Raw genomic sequence first — 10,823 nt, forward strand, 5'->3', positions numbered from 1 at the left:
GTGTGTAGATTGTTGCCTATAGCCTGCACTTGCAGGAGTCCTTGCAATGTTTGTTCATGTGCACAGAAAAGGGTCTGAGAAAAGACCTTGTAGATGAGAAGTCTTCTTGAGCTCAGCCACTGCTCCAAGAGCAAGTGGGATTGTGGCAGCAGACAGCTTAAATGTAGCATATCTGTCCTATCAGCGCTGGATATTGATGCAGTGGGATTTGTGCTAAGGGACACCAGGGATCCAGCCTTTCCCACTGTCTTCTTTCAGTATACATCAAGGGATTATGCAGATTTAAACCCAAATTGTGTCCACACAATGTGGACACAGTAGTGGTTTGGACTGAGCACAAGTTTGAGCAGCTGTTGGTTATAAATAGACACACCTCTGGTGCTGGGAAGCTGTGCAGCTTGATGCATTTTATTGTAAGACTGTCAAACAACAGGGAAACTATTTAGTCAAAGTGTCAAATCTCTACCATGGACGTGAAGAGAAACATAATTGTTCACTTCAGTGGAAATAAGATCAATCTCAAGTGCCTAACAGTGAATAATCCTGAGCTGCTATCCTAAACCAGCCGTTGTAGTATTTCACCACTGCTGATTGCCAGGCTGTATTTTTTTTTTTTTTGCCATGGATCTACATATTGTGCCATATGAGAATATATTGGTCCTCTAATGTAAAGAGATCACAGTCTTTGAGCCTTTGTACTTTCCCACTAATGCCTGTCTGTAAGGTGGAAAATTAAAGTGTATTCTATTTCTTTTGTCTGCAACTTTTTACCCAATCCGAACATGTTAGAATGTAACTTTTCTTACCTGTGACATAAGTTGGCGATTATAGCTCTTGCCATCAGACACAAAAGTAGAAATTGTAAATGCATATAACTTAAATTGGAGAAATGATCTTCAGCTGTATAGCTGTTTATTCAAACCCTAATGTCATTATCATCAACCTAGAGCTATCTGCTTCTGAAGGTCTGATGCAAATTATAATTAATTTTGTGACTCTCCTCAGCACAGTATCATTATTCAGTGTGGTTTTCTGACCTAGGCTGGTGCTGGATAATCAAATGCCTTTGCTGTATTTCCAAACACCTATTTTGAAACACAGAACAGCAATAAGAAAGTACAGTTGCAGACACAGTGAAGGAAATTATAAAAGTGAGATATGATAAGAGGTAGCTGATCTTTTATCACTTTTTGCATATTATCAAAGAATAAAAAATATTTTTAATAAACTAAATAATTCTTCCTAAATTCAATAGTTTAATAATTCCTCTGGGAGGGTGTGTATGGGGAAAAAACCCCAACCCCTTCCTTTCTGCTACCATAGAAACCAATCTTAACCAGAATGTTGTAAATAAAAAGATCCCCCTCTGGCTCCATATTTATGTTGAATATGCATTGCTTTTTAAATAGGAATAAAGAAAATATCTCAAGCAGATAGTTTGTTGATCCCCCCTTAGATTTGTCTGTATTTGCAGAAACAAGCTTAGGAAGTGATTTTTTACTTAATCCTAAAGAGTTTGCAGAGGCAGCCTGAGCAACCCTACAGCTTTTTCCTGTACAGTCAGAAGGCATGGGACACAACAGAGTGCATCTCTCCCCTTGCTGTGCCTTCATCCTTCATCTACCTGTCATGGACAGTGGGTTCTCATAATTTCAAGTATTTTTTGTAATAAATCAAACATTTTCTTGGAGTGGGGAGCTGACACAGCCACTTTGCTGTAGCTGAGTTCTGATATAAAAAGGAGTGACTCAGGCTTTCCACAGAAAGGAGCTAATTGATGCTTTGATTGATGAGTGTCCATCTGACAGCAGTGTCTGCATTGTAAATGAGTATGTTTCATTGAAGGGCCACAAGCTAAATCCCCATAATGAAGGCACTGAAATGACAAATGAAATGCTCCCCCTATTGGCATGGGAATTTTGGCACATATCAATTTCTTCTTGTCAAAAAAAAAAAAAAAAAAAAAAAAAAAAAAAAAAGATAGTACATTTTCGCAAAAATCACGTAAAAAGTTGTAAAGATTTTCAGCTAATTTTAGTGTTGAATCTACTTTTTTAAATCCCAAACTTTTTTTTTTAACCACTGAAATTACCTTTTTTTTTTTCTTTTCTCTGTGTCATTCTGTTCTACCTCTGTATTTTTAGGGACAATTTCAAAATATGCCAGGTTTTTGGAGGCAAAACTCTGCAAACTACTAATGCAGCTATGAACTGAATTAGGAGCTGATAGTATTTTCCACACATTGTGTGTGCTGTCTGTATATCTGCTTTTGGTGCAGTACAAAATTGCACATTACAGATAGAAACTCCAGTGCTCTGTTTGTCCTTGACACTGGGGAGATGAGACTGAGCTGGACTGGGAGCACAGCTGTGGGGAATGAAGGTCCACCTGTCCTGCTCAGTGCAGCTGTACTTTTCCAGCCATTTATTTGGTTTCTACATTTTATTCCAGAGAGAATATATATAATGCCAACAGAGGTTAAAAAGGTTTTATGCCACTCACTCCTGCCGCTTCAGGAGGGACACCTGTCTGATTGCTGCAACTCTCCAGAATAAGCTGAAGTGCTTGTTTTAACAAGAATGAATCCAAGAGACAAGGCTGGGTACAGCCCATTCAGGAGAGTTATTAATATATACATTTTTTTGTGGGCCATATGTAGTCCAACTGCACCATTGTAATGAGGAGACCTGGCAAAAAGCACACTTATGAAGGATCCTACTCTGGTTTTTGTCTGCTGTCAATCATACAACACTTCCACAAGGATAAACAAGTAGGTGAAAGCAGCCAGATCACAGCCTAGTTAGTTCTACATATTTTGCATATATAATGGAAGGCAGTCAGCCTCCTACAGTCTGGGTAATGACAGTGGCTGATTGTCAGTAGGTACAAAATGCTGTGTCTGTTGCAAGAAATGTATAAATATATCCTGCAGTCACAGCAGGATGAAACTAGCAACATTCTGTATGGAAATCTGCTGTTCATTTCTGTAGGGTCTGGGTCAGCCATCAAGGCTTTGTGAAGGACATGTGCTGAAGCTGGTTGCTCATGCTGCAAAAGAAAGTATTTCATGATAGTCTCATCTTTTTTTGTCATTGCTGGTTTCAATCCAGATGAAGCAGCATTTCTTCTCTGACTGGTCTTTGTGTTCTCACTTTCAATACATACTTCGACCTTAAAATACAGTGGAGATCAAAAAGTATCTATGTAATGATTGCCTCTTCCTTCTCGACAAGGCAGAGTATATATGTAATACTGGCTAGCATGACAAGAGACACCTCACAATGATTTTTCACTGTTAGCACAGTGCCTGTGAGGTTTGCTCAGCCAATACCACAAAGAAAAACACTCCTTTCCTTGTCTCTCTTTCGCGTCAGACCCATTTGCTAAGTCACAGCTGTGCAAATACACTGACAACCAGGATGTTCCATCGGGGCAACCGGGCACCTCCTGCCACCTCCACAGCCTCCCCCTCCAGGAGAGGGTGGTACAAGAAAGAGCAAGGCAGTGTAAGCTTTAGATCTCTCTGCTTTTCTATCTAGCAAGACTGTTCTTTTACAGGAAGGCATGGTTCAGTTCAAACAAGAATTAAATGCAGCCTCTGGGACAATTCCAGGTGCTAATGGCTGGGGTGTGGCACAGGATGTGGATGCCAGGATTGGTGTTACTCAGGGAGAAGCAAAGTCAGGGATGACACAAAAGCAGAATGTGGGGGAGGTAAAGAGGTATTATATCCATTTTATCTCTTTGGTAAGTGCTTGTTTGACCTGTGGGTTGGGAGTCTTTCAGGGCTCAGTGATACCTTCTACATTCAGAAGTAACTTCAGGCAAACAAAGGCAGACCCCTGTGGCATGGGGCTGTGGGATTGGCAGCTGTGTCCGCAGAATGACTAACAAATTACTTTGGGGATGTAAGCTTGGGACAGATAAAAATTAAATATAAGGTATGTTATTTACATTTATTTCCATTTCAAAATGCCACTTACCTCTATTAACAGTCTACTTTTATTTGGAGCAATGAAGTTCATTAAGACAGTTGCTTAGGCTGCAAAATTAAGTATTTAGAGGCTGAAAATTGCTGGATTTATGGTTGTCCATGCAACATTAACTATATGTCCAGTATATTCAATTATAACATCCTATTTTATTTCTCTACAGGGTACCTGCCTTAGTCAGTGTTCAAAAAGTGAAAGGAATCAGGGCAACTGAACTGGCCTTGACTAATTGCCTTCTGCCCAACTTTGCTCCTACTATTTCCCATTTCACTTGTTTTATATTCAACTTATCAGCCACCTATTGTTAGTCTGGTGACACCAGACTGTCATTCCACCTGAAGACTTCAAGACCCTTATAAATGATAACCTTTACAAACCTTCTGCAAATTAAATTCTTCATTTTACAAAGGCAGTTAGATACAAAAAAATGAAATTATGTACTTGGACCCACAGGCACCTATATTCAACCTAGAAATAGAACCTAGATTTGTGGGTTCCTGATCTTCCATTTTAATAACAAATCTCTTATCTTATGCCTAGTTATTGATTTTGAATACAAATGGGAATCAGAAATCTATGGTCCCTTTTAAATGATCTGCAGTTTACTGCTGACATTATATTTTATAAAATTTCAGGTAGGGTGTTTGAAACAGATAAAAGTAATCAATCAGAACTAGCTCTAGATGTGTCTATAAATTTCTAAGTGACAAAATCTGAAAGTGAAATCTCTTGATATATCCAGCAATATTAGTGAGAGAGGAGGCTTACATGGAAATGATTTTTCTTTTCACAGTAACACCTTGTGAAGCTACAAGTTGGAACTTTAAAGCCATATCTTCATCACAGTTCCATCCCTCTGCTTTCTTCTGCAGTGAATGCACTTGCCATAAATCCTTAAAAATAAATTGTACTGTTAATCTCACCTACCAAATTTTGTGTGACTCTGTGGAGGTGCAAGTACGATTGTGACTGCATTCTACCCCAGCAGCCAGCACAGCTGGTTAGGGTGGGGTTGGGAACGTTCTAGATAATAGGACTGCCAGAAGAGCAGAGGGAAATATGTTGACTGCTCTGTATGGCATTGTTCATGGTGGCAGTCCAGGCACCGTGCTAAGCTTGGTGGATATTTGCTTGAAAAGATTAGTGTTTCATTAAAGGCATAAACTACCAAATTTTGGGCCCAGTTGAAAAAGCTTTAAGGGTGAAAATAAATACATAAAATCCTCAAAAATTGTATAATACATAAAAAGTCTGGTAGCACCAAAAAGAAAGGTCTGGCTCTGGAGTGCTGTTAAGACCTTGGATGTGTTCTTTGCTCAAGAAAAGCTGGTGTTGTCTGAGGAGCAGAGAGAGGAGAACAAGAGTAGAAATTGTTCTGGCTCTAATGGAGGCTTGTTTACTGAGTGAAGGATATGTTTGCATGTCTGTGTAGAATAAGGCTGCCAAAATTGCTGCCAAAATTCCTGCCAAAGCTTAACCACCAAAAATAATCATGCTTGTGTCTTTGGTATTTTCCAAGCCAATTTCTTTGCTTAGCATGAAGTCTGCAAGGGGATATCCATTAACATAAAAACCTACTGTGTAATTTAAGAAATAGTATTTGCCCTAATCCTTTTTCCCTCTGTCTCCTCTCCCTCCCCCTTCCTGTCTCATCCCTGCTGCAGAATGCTGTAGTTCTACTGAATGCTGATGAGACCACGCCAAACCCAAGCCCAGCCACTCACTATTGACCAGCTAAGTTGGCACCATATCAGCATTGATACTTCTGACAGGGAGGAGATTGATGGAGAAGGCTAGTCATGCTATTGAATTTTCTAGAGAAAATTGGACTTTGTTTCCTTTTAGTTTGTTTTTTAATATATTTATTCAAGTCCTACTTGATTATATTCCCTCCCCATCATGGCAAAGCCTTCCTGTGTTCAATCATCTCAATCTGTTTTCTGAAGGTGCACATGAAGAGAGAAGTCAAGACCTTCTTTCAGCATGCAGTGAGAGAGATTTATTGTTCATATTTCCTACTATTTCTGTCCACCTGCGTGCTTTAGTTGAAATGCTTCTTGATCCAAGAAAGTTTATAGATGAGACTAGCAGATTCATAAAGGAAACCAAGGCAGAAAAATACCAGAATGGTAGGTGGCATTTTGTAATTCAATATTTGTGCTATTTGAGACATATATACACTACATTTAAGTAAGATCAATCAGTACAGAATTGCTGTTGAGATCACACTAAAGCTAAGAAGAAAAACAAAAAGGCAGTGGTTGCTGTTAAGCAGCAACTGAAGTGTTTGCCTGTGGGTGAAGCAGCTCTTCAATGAAAAGTATGGATGTATTAGAGGGAAAAAAAGGTGATCCTTGGCTCTGAGAAATGAGTCACAGAACTTAGAAGCTGTAAGTATAATCAATAACATGTAAGTGCTGGTATCTTTGAATTATGGAAGCTTTAAAATATATAAAATATGAGTTACAGTTTCTTTGTGCATTACCAAAGAGGTTGAACTCTTTCCTAGGCACATTACTTTGGAAAGAGCAATGGCATCCATTTTTTCAGGTACTTCTGTCTAATAACAGTCCCTAGACAGCAGGAGCAGTCACACTAATGCACTGCAATATAAAGTATACTTCAAAACCATTTCCCTGACTGCAGCTGTCAAACACAGCATCAAATGTGTCCTTCCTAGTGGCATATACACATTTCTTAAATTAAATAATAGACGTCTCACAATTTTATTGAACTATCTCACTTCAAGATACGTAGAAAATTAACCAAAATGGTAAATTCCATAATCCTAGAATGGCTGATGGTGGAAGGCAGCTCAGGAAATAATCCAATCCTGCTGCCCTTCTGAAAGCAGAGGCAGCTAAAGCAGATTGCTCAGGATACTGTCCGGTCAGGTTTGGAGTAGCTTCAAGGATGGACACTTTACAGCCTCTCTGGGAAGCCTGTTCCAGAATATGAGAACCCACTGAGTGAAAAAGCTTTCTCTTATTTATACATATATTTGTAGTTCAGTTTGTGGCCATTGCTTCTTGTCTGATCAGTGGGCACTGCTGAGAAGAGTCCGAGTCCATTTTCCTTACTCTCCCATCTGGTATTATTGTGCATTGCTGGGACTACCCTGTGCATTCCTTTCTTCAGCCTGAACAGCCTCAGCTCTCTCAGCTTCTGCTTGTATCTAAAAGCCCCTTTTAGTCCTTGTTGATTTGCTGGATCACCATATCACAGATTCAGAGCATCACATGTGCTTTGTCTCGAGAATCCAGAGCTGGACACAGGACTCCAGATGTGTCTCATCAGGGCTGAGTAGAAGGGAACCATCACTATAAGTCACAAGTATGCTCTGTCCAAAATATGAAGTATTGCAGTCCAGCCTGTCAAAATAACCCAAAATGTAATCCCTTGGTCTGGCAGTGCAAGAGTGTGGCTTGTATTATTCCATGTGTTTCCTTCCTGGTGACTCTGGTGCGTGTTTCTCTGCACCTGTAAGCATCTCTGAACTTAGTAGCACATTTCATTATCAGAAATGTAGTTTTAGAATTAAATCCAAATTATTTATTACTGAAGATCTATGTGTGCTGCCTAATGGTGGTGTGCTGCACTGGTCTGTTCAAGGCAGTTGAATTATGCTGAACCAATTCTTATCAGAATGAGATGAAAGTATCCTCTCTGTTCCTAAGTTTTAAGATCATTTGTGTAGAGTCCCTCTAAATTAGAGAACAAACAGATAGTTGCTTAAGCAGTCTGAATATCTACCTGAGACACAAACACTATAAAATCCGAGATAAAAATGATCTGGTACTATAAACAGTACCAGATCATCTGTACTGTTTATATTTTCCTATTTCCTTGGGTTTTCCTGGGTTTTCCCTTTTTAAGAAAAAAATGGTGCACATGACACTGTGGTGCAAAATGCTTCAGTTGCTGCCGAATCAAAGCTACATTTAGCTCTGGCTGAGGCTTATGAAAAACAGTGTTTACCTTGATCTTTATGCACTACTCACTTGCTGTGGCTGTGGCTGTTTTGCTTCCTGACAGATTTCTTGCTAGTCGTGTGAGAAATCTATGGCAAATGATTTGCAGGGCTTTCCTTCTAGGTCAGCAGTTTGCAAACACTCTTTCAAAAGTCAATTAAAATGTTCCATTTTCTCATTGGCATGAGGATAGTAAATGGAAGAATTTCAAGGCTTAATATGTCTCTCTCTCAGAAACAGGTTAGCTTGCACAGCTGTGAGCAGAGGCGCTTTATTGGAGATTAGTTTGTTCAGATTTCCTCTTGAAAATTGTTAACAAGGATTCAATTACTGTTGTGGGGGAGGAAGCTAGAAAATACAGGCAATTGTTGGCTATTTGCTGAAGGAGTCAGTTAAAGTAATAGTATCAGTTAAAGGGAGTTGGTGCTGCTTTGGAAGTCCCTATTTGCTTAATTGCAATCCTTTCCAATGTAGCATCAGGTAAAAATAGAATTCCAATATGTCCTGCACTTTGAGGTGCTTCTGTCTTGTACAATGTCTTATCTGTATTGTCTACAGGGGAAATCCAAAATTGGAGGGGAATGTCTGTGCCTCTCTTCTGGCAGACAAATATTGCTCTGCTGGACAGTTCCTCACCTTGGAGGGGAAAAGCTCCCTCTCTCCTCTCTGTCCCACAGTAGCTGTGGGACGCATTTCAGCTCACAGCCACCCTGTGTCCCTGGCAGCCTCTACAGCTGAGCTGCATGTGTTTTTATGCACTCCCAGCATTGCTGTCAGAGCCATGGCTTCACCCAACAGTATTTATTGCTCTGTGCAGCAAGCCTTTCAGAACACAAACTGTGCTGTTGCTGAAGAAAAATTTTCATTGTATAGAAAAAAAGAAGTAATTTCCTGCTTTTGTCTGACCCTCACTACAAAGTATGGGACTGCCTCCTGCTTACCCAGCTCTTTTCACCCAAATATCAGTGATTTTCATATGGACTTCCTCAGTTTTGATATGTTCCACCTCAGATTGATTATGTTCAGCCTCCCATGGGTGTCCCCTGGATTGTTTTCTCCATCAGAGGAATTGTCAAGCTCTTCACTTCTTGCTGCTCTGTCTGAACTTTATAATTAGCTCTGCCCTAAGGGCTTGTGAGCCTGAGGAGCTCTGCATTGACCAAAGTGGGTTTGCTCGATAGGCTAAGTGCAAATTTTCTGAATCTTTCCTGGTACCTACCCAGCCTAGCTTATCTTTGCATTGAGCTCCCTCATCTATAATTAATCCATGTCAGAGAGGAATCTCTGCTATGAAATTTTCTTATGAGGATAAGTTCCTCCATGAAAATATTTATCAAGTTCTGCTCACCCTGACCATAGCAGTGAATTCCTTTGTTCAATAATTCACAGTCCTGTGAAGGACTCAAAAGTTCAAATAGCATTTTAATCACAGTTTGGGTGGGATACGCCATAGGCTTTGTACTTTAAGTCTGTCTTCAGAAGAATTAAAGCATTTTTTTCATGGCTGTGTTTTGATTTTAATTACTTGAAGAAGGTAAGTCAATACTGCCTCAGAATTACTTCTAAATATGTGAAATTTTAGTGCACGGATATTAATAACCTGACTTTTCTCACTGTGCTTCATCTCTGCAGCTTTCATTAACTTCAGAGAGACTTGCAGTCACTTGTACTTCCAACCATAATTTTTCAAGCTTTCTTGACTCATCAGTGACAGAGATGGGAGAATGAGTCATATTTTTTCATTAATGACTGGTGATTTTGAATATATCAAGGCTTTAATTTCCAGAAATCTCACAAGAACCCTTTACCTGTCTCCCTTCCAGCCCCCCACCTAAATAACATGGTCAAAGATCTTGTTTTGAAAAGTCAAGCTTTTTTATTTCCAGGTTTCAAATTAAAACCGAAAATGCAAAGTTCTGAAAAGCACCTGTCACTCACAAAGGCAATGACCCTTTAAATTTATTTTCATCTCCAGCATTCCTCACAATTCATTCTGCCATTTCTGTGAAGTTGAGTCTCGTGTTTTCATCCCATCCAGCTAAATTGAGAAGAATATTTCTATTGATTCTGAAAGCAGGAGGATTAAACTCTAGTTCATGCTTTGCTCCATTGCACCAGGGACTGCCTTATAACCAATTTATAGGATATGCAGCTGTAGTTTTCTGGGTGGAGTTCCAATACCTAACTGTTTATATCAAGGGTGACTTTCTGACACAGAGGCTTATTTTATTTTTTTATAAATGATACAGTCTTTATTGAAATGAAAATTAATATTTTTTTTAACATCTGCTGCAGCTGCCTTAGTAAAAACCAATCAGTTTAAGAGCACCTCTCAGACTCACCTGAGCTGGGTACAGCTGACAGACACCTGCTTTTGGCACAGAGATAGAGACATAAGGTCATCTGGGTGATCCTCTTATTCAGTGGCCTGTGCTTGGAGAGCTTGTGCTTACAGGTTTCAATATTCTTCCCATCGAAATAGAGTGATATTTGAAGAGCTGCTCTCAAACCAATAGGATTAGGAGCAGTGCTTGCTGTTGTATATTTTCTATTAGACTGAGACTACTCTCACTGTGCTGTTTCTCAATTCTGAGTTTCTACAGGCCAAATAATTGAATAGGCAAGAAATTGGTGGTTAGTTTTTGAAGGCTGTGATAAAGGACCTTTTCTCAGTTTGATTATACTTAGCAGCATATATTTAATCCAAGCAAAAATTCAACTACAATAATTCCTTGAGGTGAAGGTGAAATCAGGCTAAATCCGCTTAGACACATAAAAAATAAATAACAGTAACACAAAAATATGTTACTCTGTCTGCAAATATTTGGGAAAAAGAGTGAGTCAGCAGCTGTTATTCTCT

The sequence above is a fragment of the Taeniopygia guttata genome, chromosome 7 (assembly GCF_048771995.1).
Source record: "Taeniopygia guttata chromosome 7, bTaeGut7.mat, whole genome shotgun sequence".
NCBI classification, from domain to species: Eukaryota; Metazoa; Chordata; class Aves; order Passeriformes; family Estrildidae; genus Taeniopygia; species Taeniopygia guttata.